This window comes from Poecile atricapillus, chromosome 4, assembly GCF_030490865.1.
Source record: "Poecile atricapillus isolate bPoeAtr1 chromosome 4, bPoeAtr1.hap1, whole genome shotgun sequence".
In the NCBI taxonomy this organism is placed as follows: Eukaryota; Metazoa; Chordata; class Aves; order Passeriformes; family Paridae; genus Poecile; species Poecile atricapillus.
Genome location: NC_081252.1, coordinates 73,631,800 through 73,650,990, shown reverse-complemented (window position 1 = coordinate 73,650,990; position 19,191 = coordinate 73,631,800). Strand labels below are relative to the sequence as shown.

General features: G+C 45.1%; 1 protein-coding gene across 2 annotated transcripts in view; it reads right to left on the bottom strand.

Moving 5' to 3' along the window:
• PTPRA (protein tyrosine phosphatase receptor type A) overlaps positions 1–19,191 on the bottom strand; it is a 114,639-nt gene that overhangs the window by 67,154 nt on the left and 28,294 nt on the right. The window lies entirely within an intron of this gene.

Genomic DNA, 19,191 nt, shown 5'->3' with positions numbered 1-19,191 from the left:
CAGCAGCTCAAAAAAGCAGCAGCTCCTTTCTGCCTGTCATTGACTGTTGGGTTCCTCAGTGCCCTTTTTGGTGGCCCCTTTCTGGGGGCCAGGTATCTGCATCTCCAGATCTGTTATCAGTGCTGATCAGGACACCCTGTTACACACCTACACACCCCTGTGGCACCTCAACCCCAGCCTGCTCCAGCTGAACCTCAAACAAACCCTCAGCAGATGATGATAGTGCAGAGTAAGGCTTTTAACAAAGCTAAACATGAGAGGAAGAAAAAAAAAAAGAAGAAAAAAAAAAAAAAAGCCAGAGCAGCAGAGAGAAGAGGAAAATGGGTTTCACATCTGCCACTGTCACTGCACCACTTCAGTGTGTTCATGGAGAGCTTTATCTCCAGGCCTGACCATCAGGCTCTAAATTCACTGCCAAAGTAAAGTTTGTGAATGAATCCACTCAATTTTATAAAATCAGAATTATTTAGGTTGGAAAAGGCCTCTAAGAACATCAAATTCAACCATTCCCCTGGCACTGCAAGGCCACACATGTCCTCAAGTGCCACATCCCCACAGCTTTTAAATCCCTCCAGGGATGGGGACTCCACCATGGCCCTGGGCAGCTGTGCCAGGGCTGGACAACCTCTTCTGTGAAGAACTTTTCCCTACCAACCAACCTAAACCTGACACTCTAAACCTAAACAACCCCCAGCCACGACAGGGGTGTCCCTGTGGTAACTCTGGACACGCTGCAGAACCAGGCTGCTCTCTGCTGTGGATTGCTCAGCACTTTGCACCAAACAATAACGTTGGCTCTGTTGTAGTTTTTAGGCTGGATGAAATTCAGAGTTTAGACAATCCTCCTGCCCCACAAACACCACTGAAGCCTGTGGGGACTCGGCAGACATAAGGATCAGGAGAATTGTGGCACAAACTCTCACGTGCATCAGGTCTGGAAGCATTAAGGGTGCTGTTACAAGCTGTTACAGGGCAAAGTTCTGGAGATGCAGCCCTGGAGGAGCCACCTCCTGGTCTACTCCACACAGATTCCCAAAACCAGCAAAAGATCCAGGACTTGATCTTTTTCCTGCCACAGGTTTTGATGTTTCTTTTGGGGGGATCAGTGGACAGCAGGACCAAACCTTCAGGACTCATCACACTCATCCTTCCAGCTCCACAGGGGGAGCTCTACCACGGGAATTCTGTAACCTTTGGACGTACTGGAGATGGAAAGTGGAGCCAGGAGTTATGGATGAGACCTCCTGATGGATGGAGAAGCTGTGACTGAGCTCTGGTAGCAGGTGTTGTGTGCAGCTGTGGAGCTCCCCTTTAATCCACCACGGTGATCTCCTGCAGGCTCCTCAGGCGACCACAGGTCTCGGGTCCCTTCGAGGGTTTCACTTTTGTTTCACCAGTAAAGACCTTACTCCAACAATAAAATAAGTTTTTTGCTTCTCTGGAAGGCTGCCCATAGCTCTACATTCTTTGTTTAAAATACAAAATGCTCCTCAAAAAAGCTGGGTTTGTTTGGTTTTTTTTTAAATTAAATTTAAACCCACACATTTCTGGTTCAAATTTGTTCAGGTCCTTCCCTTAAGTGAAAGCCACGTGTCCATCCAGGACTCTGCCTTCTCACACAGATATTCTGTCCTACCTTAGCTACCAGGACTTGTTTGAGATGACTAATTATCTAAACTTTAAGAATATAATTAACAGTGAAGGTGCCAAATACTCAGACCCCCAACAACATGGGATCACAGAATGGTTTGGGTTGGAAGGGACTTTTAAAGACCATCCCATCCACAGAGTCCAGGATGGCATCAGAAGATCCTGAATGTGACAGGTCCACCACACCAGGGGCAGCAGCTGGAATATGCCAGGCTACAAGGAGACATCTAAATCTAACTCTTGAGGTGCACAGCTGCTCCTCCAAAAATCCTGGATGCTTCACAAGCCTGAACAAAAACAAAGAAATCCATCTGCTGCCTCTTAGGGAAGGTACACGCTCCAGGTAAAGCAATATCCTGGGAAAAAGGAGGTTAATTTTCTTTTTCTTTTCCCACTATTGCCCTACAGCAAGAACAAACCCAAATGGTTTTTGCCCTAATTTATGCCTGTTTTCTTTACTATCCTAAACCTTCTCTATTCAAAGGGAGGTTTTGCTGCAGAAACTTTTACAGATGGTAAAAAAATAACAATCTGTGAGCAGGCAGGGTCCATGTAAATCAACAGCAAAGCTTCCAGCATTTCCAGGGGACAGGTTTTACCACAGCTCCAGCTGGGACTAAGAGCACCTGTGTTCCCACAACACCACAACAAACAAAACTGGAGATCATCCCTTCTCTATCTCTGACACCTGAAGCTCTTTTTTGCCTTCTAATAAATGAGATCGTGAATTTTGAGTGAGTTTTCCCCTGATCTGAACAGCTGTTTCTCCAGTGTTGTTGATATTCACAATAAACTGGAATTTCTCTCTCTGGATGTTTATTCTGGTTGAATTTAGTTAGGAAAGTGCCATAAACTGAGAACAAGTAAACAGAATTGAAGTGCCAAGACATTATGGGTATCAAATAGTCGGCCTCAAAGAGGAGGAATTCCTGGGATAAATAAAGGTAAAAACTGTGCTCTGAGGGAGATCCTCACTTCCACACAGTGGGCAAGAAGATGGGGAGGAAAGGACCTTCCTGAGCTGTGCAGAAACATCCTGGATTTTCCCAAAAGACACTGCAGCCATAAAAGCTTTCCAGGGGAATAAGTGGGTGATGGGCACAGATACCCAAAGCTGTTGTTTTCCATTTAAACAGGAGAGCGAGGGTGGCTTGGAAACCCTACATGCTCCTAAGGAGTTAAAAGGTAGTTCTGGAGCCTGGCACAATTAACATTCTGGCAGAGTCTATTTAAATTGCAGGGAAAGTTGAGCTTGTCCAACTGGATAGTCAGACTGCAGGTTCCCCCAAACAGGGCTTTGATTCTCCAACACAACACCCAAAATCCTCTCTGGCTTACATAAAACACATGTGGAATCACGCTCCCTGTTGCACAACACAGCTCCAGGGAGAATTCCAGGTATATAAGTATAAACTGGAGGTCATTGCTCTGCGAGGGCTGAGGATTTCTCTGCCAACAGAGGAGGACAAGCTGGTCCTGGTGGCAAAGCTGTCTTGAGAGTCACTGACAGCAGCAGCACCTCCCAGGGCAAGGGCAGGGGGGTTTCACTCAAGCACAGCAGTCAATGACGAAAATATAAGCAAATATCTGAAAAAACCCTAAAAAGAAGTAGTTTTTTGTGTTCCAAACAACCCAACCCAATAGGATTCTTATTATTTCTGCATCCTTGCATTCCCTGTGCTGCTCTAATGCTCTCAGTAATCACCACTGCCTCGACATCTTTTCTGTTCTCAGGTCTGCTGCTCTGCCAGCCTGGTTCCAAAATATGCTGCCAGGGTGAAATGAAACCTGACTGTGCTTTCCTCAGCCTGCAAAGGGCAGGTCAGCACAGGGAGGGGAGATCTCCCTGCAGCAAAAGGCATCAGAGAATCATGGAATGGTTTGGGGTGGAAGGCACCTGAAACATCATCTCATTCCAATACCCTGCAACGGGCAGGGACACCTCCCACTATCCCAGGCTGCTCCAAGCCTCATCCAACCTGGCCTTGAACACTCCCAGGGATGGGCAGCCTGTGCCAGGGCCTCACAATAGAGAATTTCCATTTAAAATCTAATCTAAATCTCTCCTCTTCCATTTTGAAACCATCCCCCCCTTTGTCCTATCGCTATCTGCCTGTATCAAAAGTCACTCTCCCTCTTTAAGTCCCTTCAAATACTAAAATGCCACATCCCCTGTGCATTTTATTATTCTGGAGGGGATGACACACCACCCTGACCCTTCTCCACAGAGCAAGGCTGCAGTTCAAAGCTGGCTTTATTAGGCTGAGTCTAGAAAGAATGAACAGGATCCAGGAGCTGTGGGTAAGAAAATTACCGAGCTCTGTTACAGATCAGAGATCCCAGATCAGAACCACAGAATGTCCTGGAAGGGACATGAGCTGGAAGGGACCCACAAAGATTTCCTGAGTAATGTAGAAAAAGGCAGAAATGACAGTGCAGAACTGCCTGCACGTGGGCAGCTCTGCACAGCCCAAAGCCAGCAGTGCAGGCAGAGCTCCCGAGCTGACACAGGCACATTTTGGAGCTTTATCCCACACACTCATTCTGAAAGCACTGCTGATTGACAGGACTCACAGGAGGAACGGGCTGAGCACAGGGCTCAGCTTCCCTTCTGACACAGAAAGCAGCACACAACCAGCCAGGCTGCACAAAACCTTTTGTTTTACATCCCAAAACCAAGCTGCCGTCGCTGCTCTGGGACTGACAACTGCCCGTGCAAGCGGCGAGGCTGAAACCCAAACCGTGCAAAAACCCAGACATTGTGGGGTTTGAATCCTGGAAAGAGACTTTTTTTTTAAAGAAATGAAGGTAAGAACATTGCAGCTCAAAGCAAATCCCAGAAGGAAAAGCCTCCCCTGGATGCTGTTGGAGGTCAAAATCCAATAAGTGACATTTAGTGATGCCGCATGGGGCACATCCTCATCACCCCAGTGACTTCCCCAACCTCGGTGGTGCTCTCACAGCATCACAGAACACTTTGGGTCAGAAGGGACCGCAAAGATCCCCCAGTTCCAACCCCCTGTCGTGGGCAGGGACTCTGTTTTGGAGAGGAACAGCCTCCCTGAGCCGGGCTGTGCAGTTTCCAGTAGCAACTGTGCCTAATCCAGCCCCGAGACAAAACTGCCGGCGCTCATTCATACCCACGGCACGTGCTGGGCAGACTCTGGGCATGGCCATAACTACTGCACGGGGTTTTTTTTTCCTCCCCAAGATTAAGCTCATTTTAAAAACATTTTTTTTTTAAAGAAAATAAGCATATTTAGTAAGTTTTTTTACAAATATAAAATTTTAATAGATGAAGTTGGGATCAGGGTGTGTCTAAGGGGTGCACAAAAGCTTTTCCCTCTGCACGTTCACCGTACAAAATACATTTATTCAGTGCTTTATTTTCACAGGATTGGAGAAATCAACAAAAAAGAAGTTGGTTTGGTGGTAGAATTCTTGATTTTTTTTAAAAGAAGAATTATAAGAAGATAAAAATCATATTGAAGAGGATTAAGTCAGCAGTTTCTCTGCCCTGTATTCAGGTCACAGCACCAAAAAGGCACCTAATTGACAAAATAATGCTGGGATCACGTCACCTCTTAGGTACTGACAACAAGGAATGTAAAGACTGAAGCAAAATAAAAAAATAAATGTTTTTCCATGCAAGTTTCAGAAGAGGCAAGTGACCAGATACATGGGCTAATGAACCACAAAGAAATGTCACTGAATTGCTAATGCATTTTTTTTGGTAATGTCTTCAAAAAATTTTCTTTTCTAATTTTAATTTGATATATGTGATAGGTGCACAAACACAAATATTTGTCTCTTTTTCTCTTTGGGCATATTTAGCTACCAGCACCAGGAGAGGAAGGGGACTTTGAGCAGCTTTCCAGCATCTCCAAAGATGCTGAGGAGAAGGGACAGCCTGGCTCTCACAGGGTTGGGAGGACAGGAGGTGATAGGCAGAAGATGAATCGAGATCTTCCACGTGCAGGAAAAAGCTTCTCCACCATGAGGTCAGTCAAGCTGGGTGCCCAGAGCTTGGACAATTTCCATCCCTGGGGGTTTTCAAGATGGATAAAGCCCTGGGCACAATCACTGAATCAAAAAGGTTGGAAAAGCTCTCCAAAACTACAGAACCCAACCATTCCCCCAGCTCTGCCAAGGCCACCACTAAATCACGTCCCCAAGTGCCACATCCACATGGCTTTTCAATCCCTCCAGGGATGGGGATTCCACCCTGGGAAGCTGTGCCAGGGCTGGACACCCTTTCCATGAAAAAAATATCCAATCTGAGCCTCCCCTGGCCCAGCCTGAGCTGTTCCCTCTCCTCCTGTCCCTGTTCCCTGGGAGCAGAACCTGACCCCTCTGGCTGTCCCCTCCTGGCAGGGAGTTGTTCAGAGCCAGAAGGTCCCTGCAAACACACAGAAACCTAGATCATGGAATTATTTTATTCTGTGTAAACACATGTGTAAAAGGAACAGAGGCCCCAACGCCTTGTTTGAGAGCTAGCCCAATGCCATGATGTTAAAAACCTTCTAGAAAACAACCTCAAGTCCCCCTTTCCCATGTCACCCCTTCCTGAGTTTCCCCTCCACATTCCAACAGTGCCTGCCCTTTGCCTCCCCAGCCAGCCTGGAGAGATGTTAATTCTTCTCACAAAAAAACCCCCCCCAAAAAAAACAAGAGAAAAAAAACCCCCTCGATTATTTATGCTGCTCTTTGAACAACACAAGCTATTGTCAGGGAGTGTTTTACAGCTCTGAATGTCACATTGAGAGTCTGGTCATGCCAGGAGAAAAGCCTGCCACTGCCATGTCCAGGCATAAATCCCTTTATTCAAGGCACCCGGAGCCCAGAGCTGGGTAAAACCTAAAAGGAAGCTGGTGGGTGTGACGGCCACATTTTGTACAATGACATAAAAAGGAAAAGGCAAAGCTGCTTGGGTGGGGTTTTTTTTTTAAGGTAAAAGGTAGAAAATCTCCAAGGAGCATTGTGCAGAGCCAGGTGAGCTTGGGCTGGATGTTGCTCTGGAGGAGTTGCACGGAGAAGCACAGGGGTGAGCAGCTCTGGAGAGCTTCCCAACAGGACCCAGGGAGCTTTTGCTGTTGAGAAAACCAAGCTGGCTGGACAAGAAACCATTTCCTGCCCAAATGTGACTGTGTGAAGGGAAACAGGGCTCTGGAGGCAAACAAAACCCAGCCACCTTCGGCTGGGGAGCGCCCTAAAACCATCGAGCCATTAAAAGCCTAAAAGACAAAAAAAAATGTTAAAAAACTTCAGTCAGGCCCTTTTCTACGTTGTGTTACGTTACAAGGCAAAACTGGACAGGTTGCAATCTTCCTCTGCCGCACCCCAAATGCCAGGTTTCAGGTTACTTCACCCAATGTACCTGCAGGAATTCGCTCGGAAGCGCAGCATTTCTACCGAGCTCTTAGAGCCAACCTTTACTCTGCAGCTCTTCCCAAAGTCCTGCAAAGAAATCAAGTGTCATTTCCTTCCCCCTCCCACACCCCCGTGCGCCGATGAGGAAGTTATAACCCATGTGAAATAATAAATATGGCCCAGCAAAAAAGGGAATGCGGGGGGCAATAGGAAAGGCAGCGTTCCCGTGTTACTCCAACCTACGGGATCCATCCTTCCAGCCTCCCACTCAGGAAAATGGCTTTTCAACGCTGCCTATCAAAGCTCCTCCCAGTTTTGGCATCTCCACCTCTTTTCCCTGCAGAACTCGTTTTAAGCACTGAGGGTTTGGGGATTTTTTTAACCAATTCATGGATATTTGCACCGGCACTCACGGTTTTTCCAGCGGCTGTTGCACATCTCAGGGTATATTTACTATCAGCAAACATCCTGGCAGTAATCCTGGATTTATCTCTTTGCCTTTCTGGTAACTCCCCCATAACTCTGCGCCCTCAAAGCCCAGAAATCCAGTTTGCCACCCTTCACAAGGAACCTCCAGGCATTTTGGAGAGCTCTATCATTTATCTCCTCCACAATCTTAATTCACCATGAAAATATTTGGTGAAACCCATCAGCAGCTTCCCTGATACAAGTGCAGAGACTCTACCACTACTTCTGCCCACACAATTTTCTCTAACATCCAAAAAAAGACACGAACTGTGGGGTTTTTAAAACACAACCCTATGGTGCTCAGCACTCTTGTTCCCCTTATCATTGAGGTCCCCATGAATTTTCCCAGCAATGGCACTGTGCTGCTGCAAAGACCTCTTGATTTATGTAAAAACTTGATCCCTTTTCCGCCCTTTTTATGAGCAAAGGGTTTCTCTTTTCCTTTGGATGTAGCCTGGTGATTAACTGCACACTGCCACAAGCCCCGTGCACCGCAGTCCTTTGCTGAACGCCACCACAGAGCCTTTAGATTTCCGAGGATGAGAAGGATGTCGGGAGTACAGACGCCTACAACAAAGAGAGCATCACCTTGAGACCTTCCTTTTTATGAGATGCTGCCTTTTATCCTCGGTGCTAAGTAGCAGGAGGAGGGAGAGGGGCTTTGCTGAGGCTGGTGGCACCGTGCCGTGATCTGCCGTGCCGGATCCATCAGGTACCGCTGCCTCCTGAGCCATGGGATGGGGAGATGGAGACAGAGGCTCTCAGCACCAGAAGGGAGAGATCTGCAGCAGGCAGGGAGCGTGGGGAGTGTGCTCAGGGAAGGGCAGGGGGGTACAAAAGAGCACCTTCTGCACCTGCAGAACTCCTGGGATGCAGTTGGGTTATTCCTCATTTCCCGTGAGGAAAGGGAGCCTTGGCTGAGCTCAGTAATTCCAGATGGATCCCAATGCTGAGAATTGCAGGGTTGTGCCAAGGCATTGATCAATGGCATTTTCTGGGTTCCCGGCAGAAGAAAGACACAGATCTGCTAAAGCAGGTCCAGAGGAGGCCACAGAGATCCTGCAAGGGCTGGAGCCCCTCTGCTCTGGAGCCAGGCTGGGAGAACTTGGGGTGTTCACCTGGAGATCGACTTTGGATGAGGCCTGGAGTGACAGGACACAGGGAATGACTTCCCACTGCCAGAGGGCAGGGATGGATGGGATATTGGGCAGGAATTGTTCCCTGTGAGGGTGGGGAGGCCCTGGCACAGGGTGCCCAGAGAAGCTGTGGCTGCCCCTGGATCCCTGGAAGTGCCCAAGGCCAGGCTGGCTGGGGTTGGAGTGACCTGGGACAGTGGAAGGTGTTCCTGACCTTGACAGGGGATTGGAACTGAATTGTCTTTAAGGTTCTTTCCCATCCAAGCTTTTCTGTGATTCTGTAACTGGAGCCACCTCATGCCCAGGACAAAGGGGAACAGGAGCAGCCGTGCCTGCTGCCCTGAGACCACCCTGACCTCGGGTGCTGATAATCCCTTAACTCAAGGTCCCCGCTCACAAGTTCTCCTCTCCTCCATGAAAGGGGTCCAGAGCAAGCCAGAGGCAGCAATAGCACTCAGGGAAAAGCTCCAGTTTCCTTCCAGGCACTCAGGATGGAGAAATTAAAAGGATTTAAAGCAGATGACAGAGCTGTTAGAAGATGATCCTTTGGTCTTAATGGTTTGGTGTTTTTAAGCCATGTGGGCTTCAACCCTCCCCAAACAACTCTGGTGACACAGAAATCACAAGAAGCCTGTGCCTCTTTGAGGGACAGTGTACTGCTTCTCCTAATCAAAATATTATTATTGAGCTGATAAAATACTGATCAAGAGATAACCTCATTTTCTCCCACTCAATCCTTCCCCATTGCCACTGGGGTTCATGCTGGCATATGTTATTTTCACGCAGGCAGAAGGTAATGATAGGAAAGCAATTACTGGGCAATGTTTTTAAAAATAAAGTCAAACATTTATAAGCAATCTAATTCTTTTAACGCCTGGTTGCTCCATGCACTGGGCCTACAATTCCAGCACATTGTGGATGAGATGTCTTTTCACAACAAATTGGAATCCAGACAGCAGAGCCTCCCAAAATCAGCACTGAACAGTGTGGTTGGTAACTCTGTCCTTTGGAACAGAATCCTATGAGAATCCCAAAATATTTTGGTGGGAAGGACCTTAAAGCTCTTCTAGTCCCAACCCCTGCCATGAGCAGGGACACTTCCACTATCTCAGGTTGCTCCAAGCCCCATCCAGCCTGGTGTTGGACACTTCCAGGGATCCAGGGGCAGCCACAGCTGCTCTGGGCATCCTCTCTTTCTGCTTTTTTAAGGGATTGATGGATTTGAAACCAACATGAAAGCTGATTTTTTTTTTTTTTTTTCCCAAAATATTTTATCACTAATCCCTGGATCTGGATTGGAAGTTTCTCCCTGCTCTAAAAATGCCAAATTTTCAGATTCAGTCAAGCAAAAGAGAAGAATTGTTACACACATGGGAAATTTCAGCATGAACATTCTGAAGTTGTGTTAAGTGACAAGGAGGAGGTTGCTGCCTCAAGGTATATGAATATGGTGACCATAAACATCAGACCACGAGGGCAATTTTTTGAAAGAGAAACTGAAGTTCAGCTCCTGTAGGTGTTTTAAATTTCATTTCAGTAGGAGGGTTTCTACAGTAAAAAAAGAATATTCCAAATATTCCATGTACAAAATTGACTTGGGTGAATGCCACACTACTCCAGCCCCACAAAGGGATAAAAAAATTCATTTTTATGCTTAGAATCAGAGAAACATTAAGGTTGGAAAAGCCCTCTGAGGTCATTGAGTCCACTGTTCCCCCAGCAGTGCCACATCCACAGAGTTTCTATATCCCCAAGGCTGGACCACCTTTTCCATGAAGGAATTTTCCTAATATCCAATCCATCCCTTCCTTGAGCTCCTGCCTGTCACGTGTCCCTTTGAGAAACTATTTCAACCCAACTCTCCCCACAAGCCTCATAAAAGGATTTCACTGCAACAAATGCCACTGCAAAGAACAAGAATGACTTCAAAATCCAAATAAAGCTCTTTTCTTTCTTTTTTTTTTTTTTTTTAACCATGTAATTGCAAATAACAAACATATCTGTGGTTTACAGAGGAGGCAATAAATTAAAGCTACATTCACAAATCAGACCAGAAAAAGATACTTAAGTCATTCAATCCACCACCCTGGGATGGCTGTGGGCCCATGGGATTCTGCTCAGTTTTGTGAAAGACTTGGAGTCCTGAATAGAGGAAGTATGACACCAAGACCTCTCTCAGAAGTGGGTTTTTTTTTGATTCTTATAAAATGAAACCATCCCTCTGGTGCTTCCTGAGCACAGCCTTGTCGGTCTGGCTGCAGAAAAGCAAATGGTCTTTAGCAAATAAGCTTTTTATGTGTGAGAGGAGCACATCATAAATAAAAAGGAAGTTTAATCCCTGGCAGAATGGTTGTGTGTGTTTCTTCTGTAACCACCCCATGTAACATTTCAGCTTCTAGAAAATGAGACAGACATTTAATATCTTTTGTGAATCACTGAGTGGTTTGAGTTGGAAGGGGTCTTAAAAATCATCTGGTCCCACCCCCTGCCACAGGCAGGGACACCTTCCACTATCCCAGGCTGCTCCAAGTCCTGTCCAACCTGGCCTGGAACACTTTTTAACTTTAAATTCATGCAAAAAGATGCATTTCGAGACATTAGGAAGGTGAAGACCCCAAAATTTTAACTTCCTCACTGATTCTTCTGCTCTCATCAGACGCTGAAGAATAAAATTTTAAAAAAGCCAATCTTTTATCATTTTTCATTGAGCTGTACCCCTCAACCAATTCATTAGGAGCCTATTTCCATAGCTTTGGTGAGCAGAAGTATTTTAGGAATGGTCACTAAACAAAAACAAGTTGAGGGTTTGGGTGTTGTAGTGGTTTGGGGTTTTAATTTCTGTGTCTTTTTTATATTTTGAGGACAAGAGGAAACAGCTTCAAATTGCACCAGGGGAGGTTTAATTTGGATATGAGGGAAAAATTCTCCATGGAAAGGGTTGTCCAACCTTGGCACAGCTTCCCAGGGCAGTGATGGATTCACCACTTTTGGAGGGATTTAAAATAATAAATAAATAAATAATTTTTAAATTTATTATTTAAAATAATATAATTTATTATTTAAATTTATTATTTAAAATAATAAAATTTATTATTTAAATTTATTATTTAAAATAATAAATAAATAAATTAAAAGTGGATGTGGTACTTGGGGACATGGGTTAGCGGTGGCCTTGGCAGTGCTGGGGGAATGGTTGGATTCAATGATCTTAAAGGCATTTTCCAACCAAAACAATTATATAATTCTGTAATTCTATGAAGGAAAAAAGCCCTGTAACCACTAAGCCATGAACTCTGCACTAGTTTCCACTGCATTTCCAGAACACATGTCTAAAGAGACACATTCTGGATGAATTAAAGACATTTTACCAGAGATGGGTTTGAGCAAATAAATAGTGAGTAGCTCCTGTCCCTCAGTTGATGCCCAGCTGGGTGTAGGTCTGTCCAGACAGGTTTCAGAGTAAGTTCATCCATTAGGATTCTCTGGACTTTCCAACATGGTATAAGCAAAGAAAAAACCCCAAAACTTGACTGAATGAGCTTTTTTTTTTTCAGTGATCTGGGCTGTAGCTGGAGCCATCTCCCCACACCACAGATGTGACAGCGCCACAATAGAATGAATAATTCCCCTAACTCACTCTGAACCCGAGGACAGCACTGAGAGCCTAAATTAGGAACATGAAAACCATTAACATGACCAATTAACCTCCGCCCCACCCTCCCCGCGCCACATAAAAGCCAACGTAACAATCCCCAAGATAACATTGTGTGTCAGAAATATCACACACAGGAATACAGCAGTGCTGGGCTTGTTTCCTGACCCGGGAAAGCTGCTATAATTGTAGTGCATTGTGCTCCTGGAGGATTTCGATTGGAAGTTGGTCACCAACAATCCTGGTTTTGTTGGAATTTCCAATCAGGCTCCTAAAACTCTTTGGGTTCCCCAAGCAACACCGTGTCACCCCTCTGGACTGTGTAGTTCAGAAGGAATTTAATTTTCTTGGTGGAAATAAATCAAGATCATCCCAGGGATATAAAAGCTGGATGTGGAGAAGACAAGCAAATCAAGCAGAATTTGTGTGTTTGTGATTTTTGATGCACACTTCATTGCTAAGGGAACCTAAACCAAAATCACCTTGGTTTTTGGAGGCCCTCCAGCTGAGTCAGGAGGACAGATATTCAGAAGAGAAGAAAATATTCATTTTAAGGAATTTCTTCATGGAAATGGTTGTTAAGCATTGTAGGTGGCTGCCCTTGGAGGTGTCCAAGGAATGACTGCACATGGCACTCAGTGCTCTGGGCTGGGTGACAAGGTGGGGATGGCTCACAGGTTAGACTCAATGATCTTGGAGATCTCTTCCAACTCAAATGATTCTGTGATTTTTCATTAACTCAGCTATTATATTACACATAATTCAGAGGTTTGGGGTTCCAACCTGGCCAGCTTTCAATCAAATTGAAATCTCTCAATTCCCAGAAACCACCCTCATGCACGAGCCCTCAGTCCGTGGCATTCTCCCCTCCTGGTGGAAACCATCCTTGCAAGCAAACTTCTCCCAAGTAACCCCCACTCCTTCCTAGAGAATTTAAACTGCCCAGATGACAAATCTGAGGAGTGGATTCCTCTCTCCCAGCAAATCCCTAAGGAAGTGGCACCTGACAAACACACAGAATTCTGAAGTCCTGTCTTCATAAAGGGGTTTTATCTCAATGAAGCCTTCTCCTGTCAGTATTTCCAGGTACTACCACCACCAGCTTTAAGTTCTAAGAGCTTTTCCACCAAGCCCAGATAAGGTTAAAAGCAACACTTTCAGTTGTTTTGGTTCCTTTCCAATTAAAATGAACAAATGTCAGTGACCCAAATAGACAGTTCTGGAGAAGAGCTTCTCCAGAATGAAAACAACATTTTTGATGTCCCCAGTGATGCTGAAAGCTGTTGGCATCTCAATCAGTGGGTTTAGGCCCCTCCTTAGTTTCATCCTCACTTTCTCTCCATGAAAAGAAATTATTTCCACTTCAATCCCTCCTCCTTCCTTAAGACCTTTTATAAACTATTTAGAGGGTTTAATTTTGGGGCTGTTTCCTTGAAAGCTGGGTTTTTTCCCCTGCCACTGCCATGCCAGTTGTTTGCCAAGGACTCCACGAGGCCCATCCCAGGAGGAAGACCATCCCCTCAGGAATTTTTCAAGGGTGAAGCTCAACACCAGCCAGACCCTGAACAATAAATACCTCCCTCATTAGTATGCTGAGCCACATTAGTTCTGCTGCTCACAGAGCCAAAGCATCAAAGTGGGGCTGAATCTTCAATTTCACACTTTGCAACGTGATGCATCAGATACTCCCAGGGCTCTGGGCGCCGAGGAGATTCACAAAGAGTTTGAGATGTGTGAGGTGCTGCTGGTAAATCTGCTAATGTGAAAGAGGCAGCACGTGCCTCTGAGAGAAGGGGGATGAAGTCATCCTACATAAAATTGGGGTTAACGCAGCGGAAGGGCGAAGTGACAGCCCAGCATCACACTCCAGCCTTTGGTAATACCATGACCTCAGCTGAGGAGTTGGCAACATCCTAAAAATCAGACACGGATTGCCTAAGAAATGAATTTAAAGTGCAGAATTTGCATCAAGTCCGGGAATTCTCAAGGTCTCTCCACTCAACCCCCTCCCGCTGCTACTCTCAGTTTTCACAGAATTTGCAAGATTTGAAGATTCTGAAGTTTCTCAAATGCTCAGAGGTTCTGAAGGTTATTTATGATGGAGGGGCCTATAAACACAAACTGTGTCCTGTTGCTCCTGTCCTGTCTTTTAAGAAATGAGTTTTAAGATCACAACATGTCACTTATCATTGCAAGAAAACTATGAATGATGCTGTCATGGCTGCAGTTAATAAGTTAATAAATACCTGTACTTATCAAATGCATTTCAGCTGATTTTTGCACTGAAAACTCTTTGTCCCTGTTGAAAACAGTATTCCTCAAAAAAGACTACATCAGCCCTGATGATTAGAACAGAGCAAGACCAACCAAGGCCAGGGAATGCTTCCCTGTATTCAAAGTTGAAGCAAAAAGGTGTCAGGGATGGTGAGAAACCCCCAAATTCTCCAACTGACAGCAACATTCCTGAATACATGTGCAGCATTATGGTTTTAGAGGCTTTGGAGGCATTGCACAGATTAATCACACAAAGTAATGATCTCACAGCGAAGTGCTGAGCTGGAATTACAGAGATTAATGCTCAGGTCCCTGCTCTCAAAGTTCTCACCCTTGGGGAAGTCGTATCAGCTCCTGCATCTCGCCTCCCCTTCCCACAAAACCTCCTCTGAATTACAGATTGCAGAACCTGAGTGAAGATGCCAGAGGGAAAGACCATTCCAAAGGCTTTTTTTTTAATTATTATTTTTTCCTTAATACCCGCTGTGAGGCACTGTCTTGTTTAATTCATGACTCTTTGAAGAGAGGTTTGCCATCTTAAGGGAATAAAAACAAGTTTGTGTTATCTTTTTAAAAACATCACGTGTTTCTGCTACTGGTGAAGTCTAGACCTGAACAAATACTCACATGGACCTCCCAAAAACTGCAATTTCAGGTAATAAGGAGTTTGAGGGGACATGGTTACAATGTGTTTGGAGGCCCAGAGGTTGGGTCAAGTAAAATTCTGAAGTTAGCAGAGCATTTTTTGACCAAAATTCATGCAGGATCAGAAGGGCACAGCAAGAAATACTGTCCCATACAGCTCTATGTATTTTGTGACTCCCACTGTTGAATCTCTCAAGACTTTGCTTCTTCTGCAGTTAAAAGTTAGGCTCTTCCTTTAATTTTCCAAGCTCACATCATAGAAAAATAAGATATTTAATTGTCATGATGGATTTCTACACCTGTTACTCCACACCAGCTCACCTGCAACCCCCTGAACATTCCACATCTGGCACTTCTTTGGTCACATCCTGATTCCTCTACAAAACAAAGAGATATCCAAGATTTCTTGGAATGTGGCTTTCTCCCATCACCCAAACCACAAAATTCAGGCCAGGTTTTGGTGGGGATGGGAAGAAATGGGGAAGTATGTAGGTGGAAAAAGAACAACAAAGTTCAGTCACGCACAAAATGCTTTTCATTTATTTTTTTTTTTTTAATCAAAACTCAAAATTTCTATGAAGAATTTGCCATGAGACACCACCTGTGTTTTGGTGGTGACATCTGTGCCAACAGCCAGAGGTGACAGTCACAACTGAGACATCTCCAGCCACAGACACCAAACCTTCCTGCCAACACTGAACCTGAAATTGCACTGGGAGGCCTCAGAAATCCCACAGGATTCCACCCAATCTCCAGTTGCCTTGAAAGCATAATTAACTGCAATTGCCTTTTTGATTTTATCTCCATTTTCTCAGGTTCTGGGCAATTTGGGAAAGCTCTCTGTGTACCTACAGGTGAGAATGCACACCAGTGCATGCACCTACATGTCTGGAGCTACCAACTTCCCAGTGGATCTGCTTTTCTCAGGGCCTCCTTGGAGAATGAAACTTAGGGAAGAAGCCCATCCTTTGGGAAATTCTCCTTCTTATCCTGTAAAGTCACTGATAAAAAGATTTCTGTTCCTGCTGGTGATAAGCTCTGTGCTTCCCACAAGGTTTTCTGATAAATTGCTCTCACAGGGATTTTAAAAAAAGATGCTGACCTGGCCCTTGCAATAAAAAAAAGATTTTCCTTCCTTCTCCACATAAATTTTATAGTTTTCCAAAAAAATAGAAAGAAGGGATTCAGAGAGAGCAATGGGGAACCTGTACAGAAAAAAAAAGTGTAAAGTTTGACCTGGGTTAAAGAGTAATTGATACTCCAAGCTACAGCTTCATCCATTTTCAAAGAATCATAAAATCAAGGGGTGATTTCAGGGAATTCCCAGACTGGATGGGGCTTGGAGCAACCTGACCTAGTGGAGGATGTCCCTGTGTTGGAAGCAGATGGTGTCTAAGGTCCCTTCCAATCCAGGCCATTCCATGATTTTATGAAAATTCTTGCCCCTGCAGCAAATGTTCACCACTAGTTTCATTCAAAAAATACAGATTGGGTGTAGTCAATGGGTTGGAGAAATCCATCCAAAAAATTAGAGAGCTGTTTCAATCTGAAAACCTTTCCTAGTCAATGGAAAATTCAGCTTTGCTACAAAGTCAGATGGAAGTTTCTGAGCCAGCCCAGGCAGGGGTTTGCCCGTACACCCCAAGGAGAAAGGCCAAGAATGAGGCATCTGAACACAGCCCTGCCAAAACCTCCCTGGTTTTATCATCCAGAGTTCAAACCCAGACCTCCTGTCCTGCTGTTCACACTGCACACAGAAGGGTTTCCAAGAAATGTTTCTTGGCAGCAATCCCAAAAAACCCAGCTTCCGACCCGCTGCTGGGAGCAGAGGTGGCTTCTCTGCGGATTTTGAAAGCTGAATTTCAACAGAAATTCCAGCATTTCTGAACAAGGCCCTTGATGTTCCTAAACAAAACTATTTCTGTGAGCCTAAGGCAGGGCTGGTGGTCTAAGGACCTGGAGAGGATGATCCTGCCCACATTCCCATTCCAGGTTTTACATGGCATCAGGAACGATTCCCTGCTACCTTTCCTGTAAACCTGCTGGGATCATGAAAATAATTACGATGGAAAGATCTGTGTGTACCCAGATTTTAGAAGGAATTTTTTGACTATGAGGGTGGTGAGGCCCTGGCACAGGGTGCCCAGAGCAGCTGTGGCTGCCCCTGGATCCCTGCAAGTGTCCAAGGCCAAGGGGTTGAAGATGTCCCTGCCCATGGAAGAGCTTTGAAGAACCTTTCCAACCAAATATTCTCCAGCTCCCACTCTTACCCTCTGGGACAGAGAGCACCTGTTTGTGGGTCTGTTCCTACCTCCCACCCTCCTTCCTCTCCTCCAGTAATGCATTTTAAGCCAATTTTGATTTGAGACCACCATGATCTCTACTCAGAGGTGCCATCACACCTGGGAACACTCTGATGTCCAGGATCTCGAGGTTTCCAATTGCACAAGAACCTTTTAGGATATAATCAACATTTCAGAAGTCTTCTCACCTGTGCTCTGCAAACACAGGCTCCCTGCTCTGCCAGCATTACTACTACTATGCCTGAGCTGGAATAAATGTGTGAATGTTGCTGAAATAGCTGACAAAATGAAGACAGTAACTTGTGACAAGTGAATGTGACCCGTGCAAACAAAGCCCAGAAATCTGAGTGGGCAGCTTTGTAGAGGCTTCATGCATCACTTTTCCCCCACATAATCTGAATCTGAATGCTGTGGCCCTGTGACACCAATCAGGAAGTGATGGATAATGAAACAAGCAGAAATGGCTGCACAAGCCCTTCCAGCTCCCATCAGCTGTTTCATAACCCCTGTTCTAGAGAGAGAAAAACCACTCAGCCCAAAATGTCTTTCCAGTAGCCCACAGGAGTCAAGAGGCTCTGGGAATGATGGACACCCCTGACACTCCATCTCTGAATCCCACCTAGAATCCCACACTACCTGAGGCAGCTGAACAAGCCCCATGACCTCAGTGTGGACTTTGCTGTATAATTCCAAAAGGACTCTGTTTAATGAGCTGCTGTTTTAATCCAAATTTTCAAAGGAAGGTGCTGTGGGACTATTTCACTTCAGCCAACAGAGTCACATCCACATGGGGCTTCATCATGCAAGACAAACCAAGAAATTCTGTTGGGACCATTTCACCTGGCCAGTCCCAGCAGTGGCCACAGTGGTCAGTCCATGGCCACTCCTCCTCACATGGCTCCAGGCACATCCTGCCAATCCCAGCAGCTTCAGGATTCCAGCTGGACACTGAATTCCAACCCCAAACAGCTCAAAAATCCTGACAGGCACATCCAAGCTCTTGCTTCTCTAAAAAAATCCTTTTCTTATACTAGCAAGAACTTAAAAAAATAAATGGAATTTAATCTATTAATATTTATGCTGAGCATCATATATTAATTACTTCTGAGACTTCAGTCTCATTGAATTTAATCCTTTTCTGGGATCAGCTGTGGAGAAAGCAGGGACCAAAGACAAACTCTTTCTCCTAGGACAGCTGGCCACTTCTCAGTAAATTATAATCATGGAATACCCTGCGCTGGAAGGGACCCACAAGGATCACCCAAACCCAACTCCTGGCCCTGCACAGGACAACCTTAATTACTGGGATTCATTCAGCTGTTGACCTCAACAGGAGTTTTCCCCAAATCAAAAAGTGAGGAAAAAAAAAACCAAAACAAACCAACTTAAAAATACAAGTAGCAAAACACAACATGAAATTCACTTAAGTACAGAGAGGAACACACACAAACAGATCTGAAACTCGCTGCTAAATAGCACACAGATTCCAAGGGAAGGATTTAGTCAACCCTAAAGTTAGGATTGGCTTCATTTTGGCACTGAGGTATCAAATCAGATTTGCAATGAGTTCAAAGAATTTTTATACGAAACCATAAATTGGTTAAGTTTGTGAAGCAGGCAGTGTCGGCAGGACCTTGTGTGGAGGCTTTAAGGAAATATCAAACCACAAATACAAACTACTTCTCCACACAGG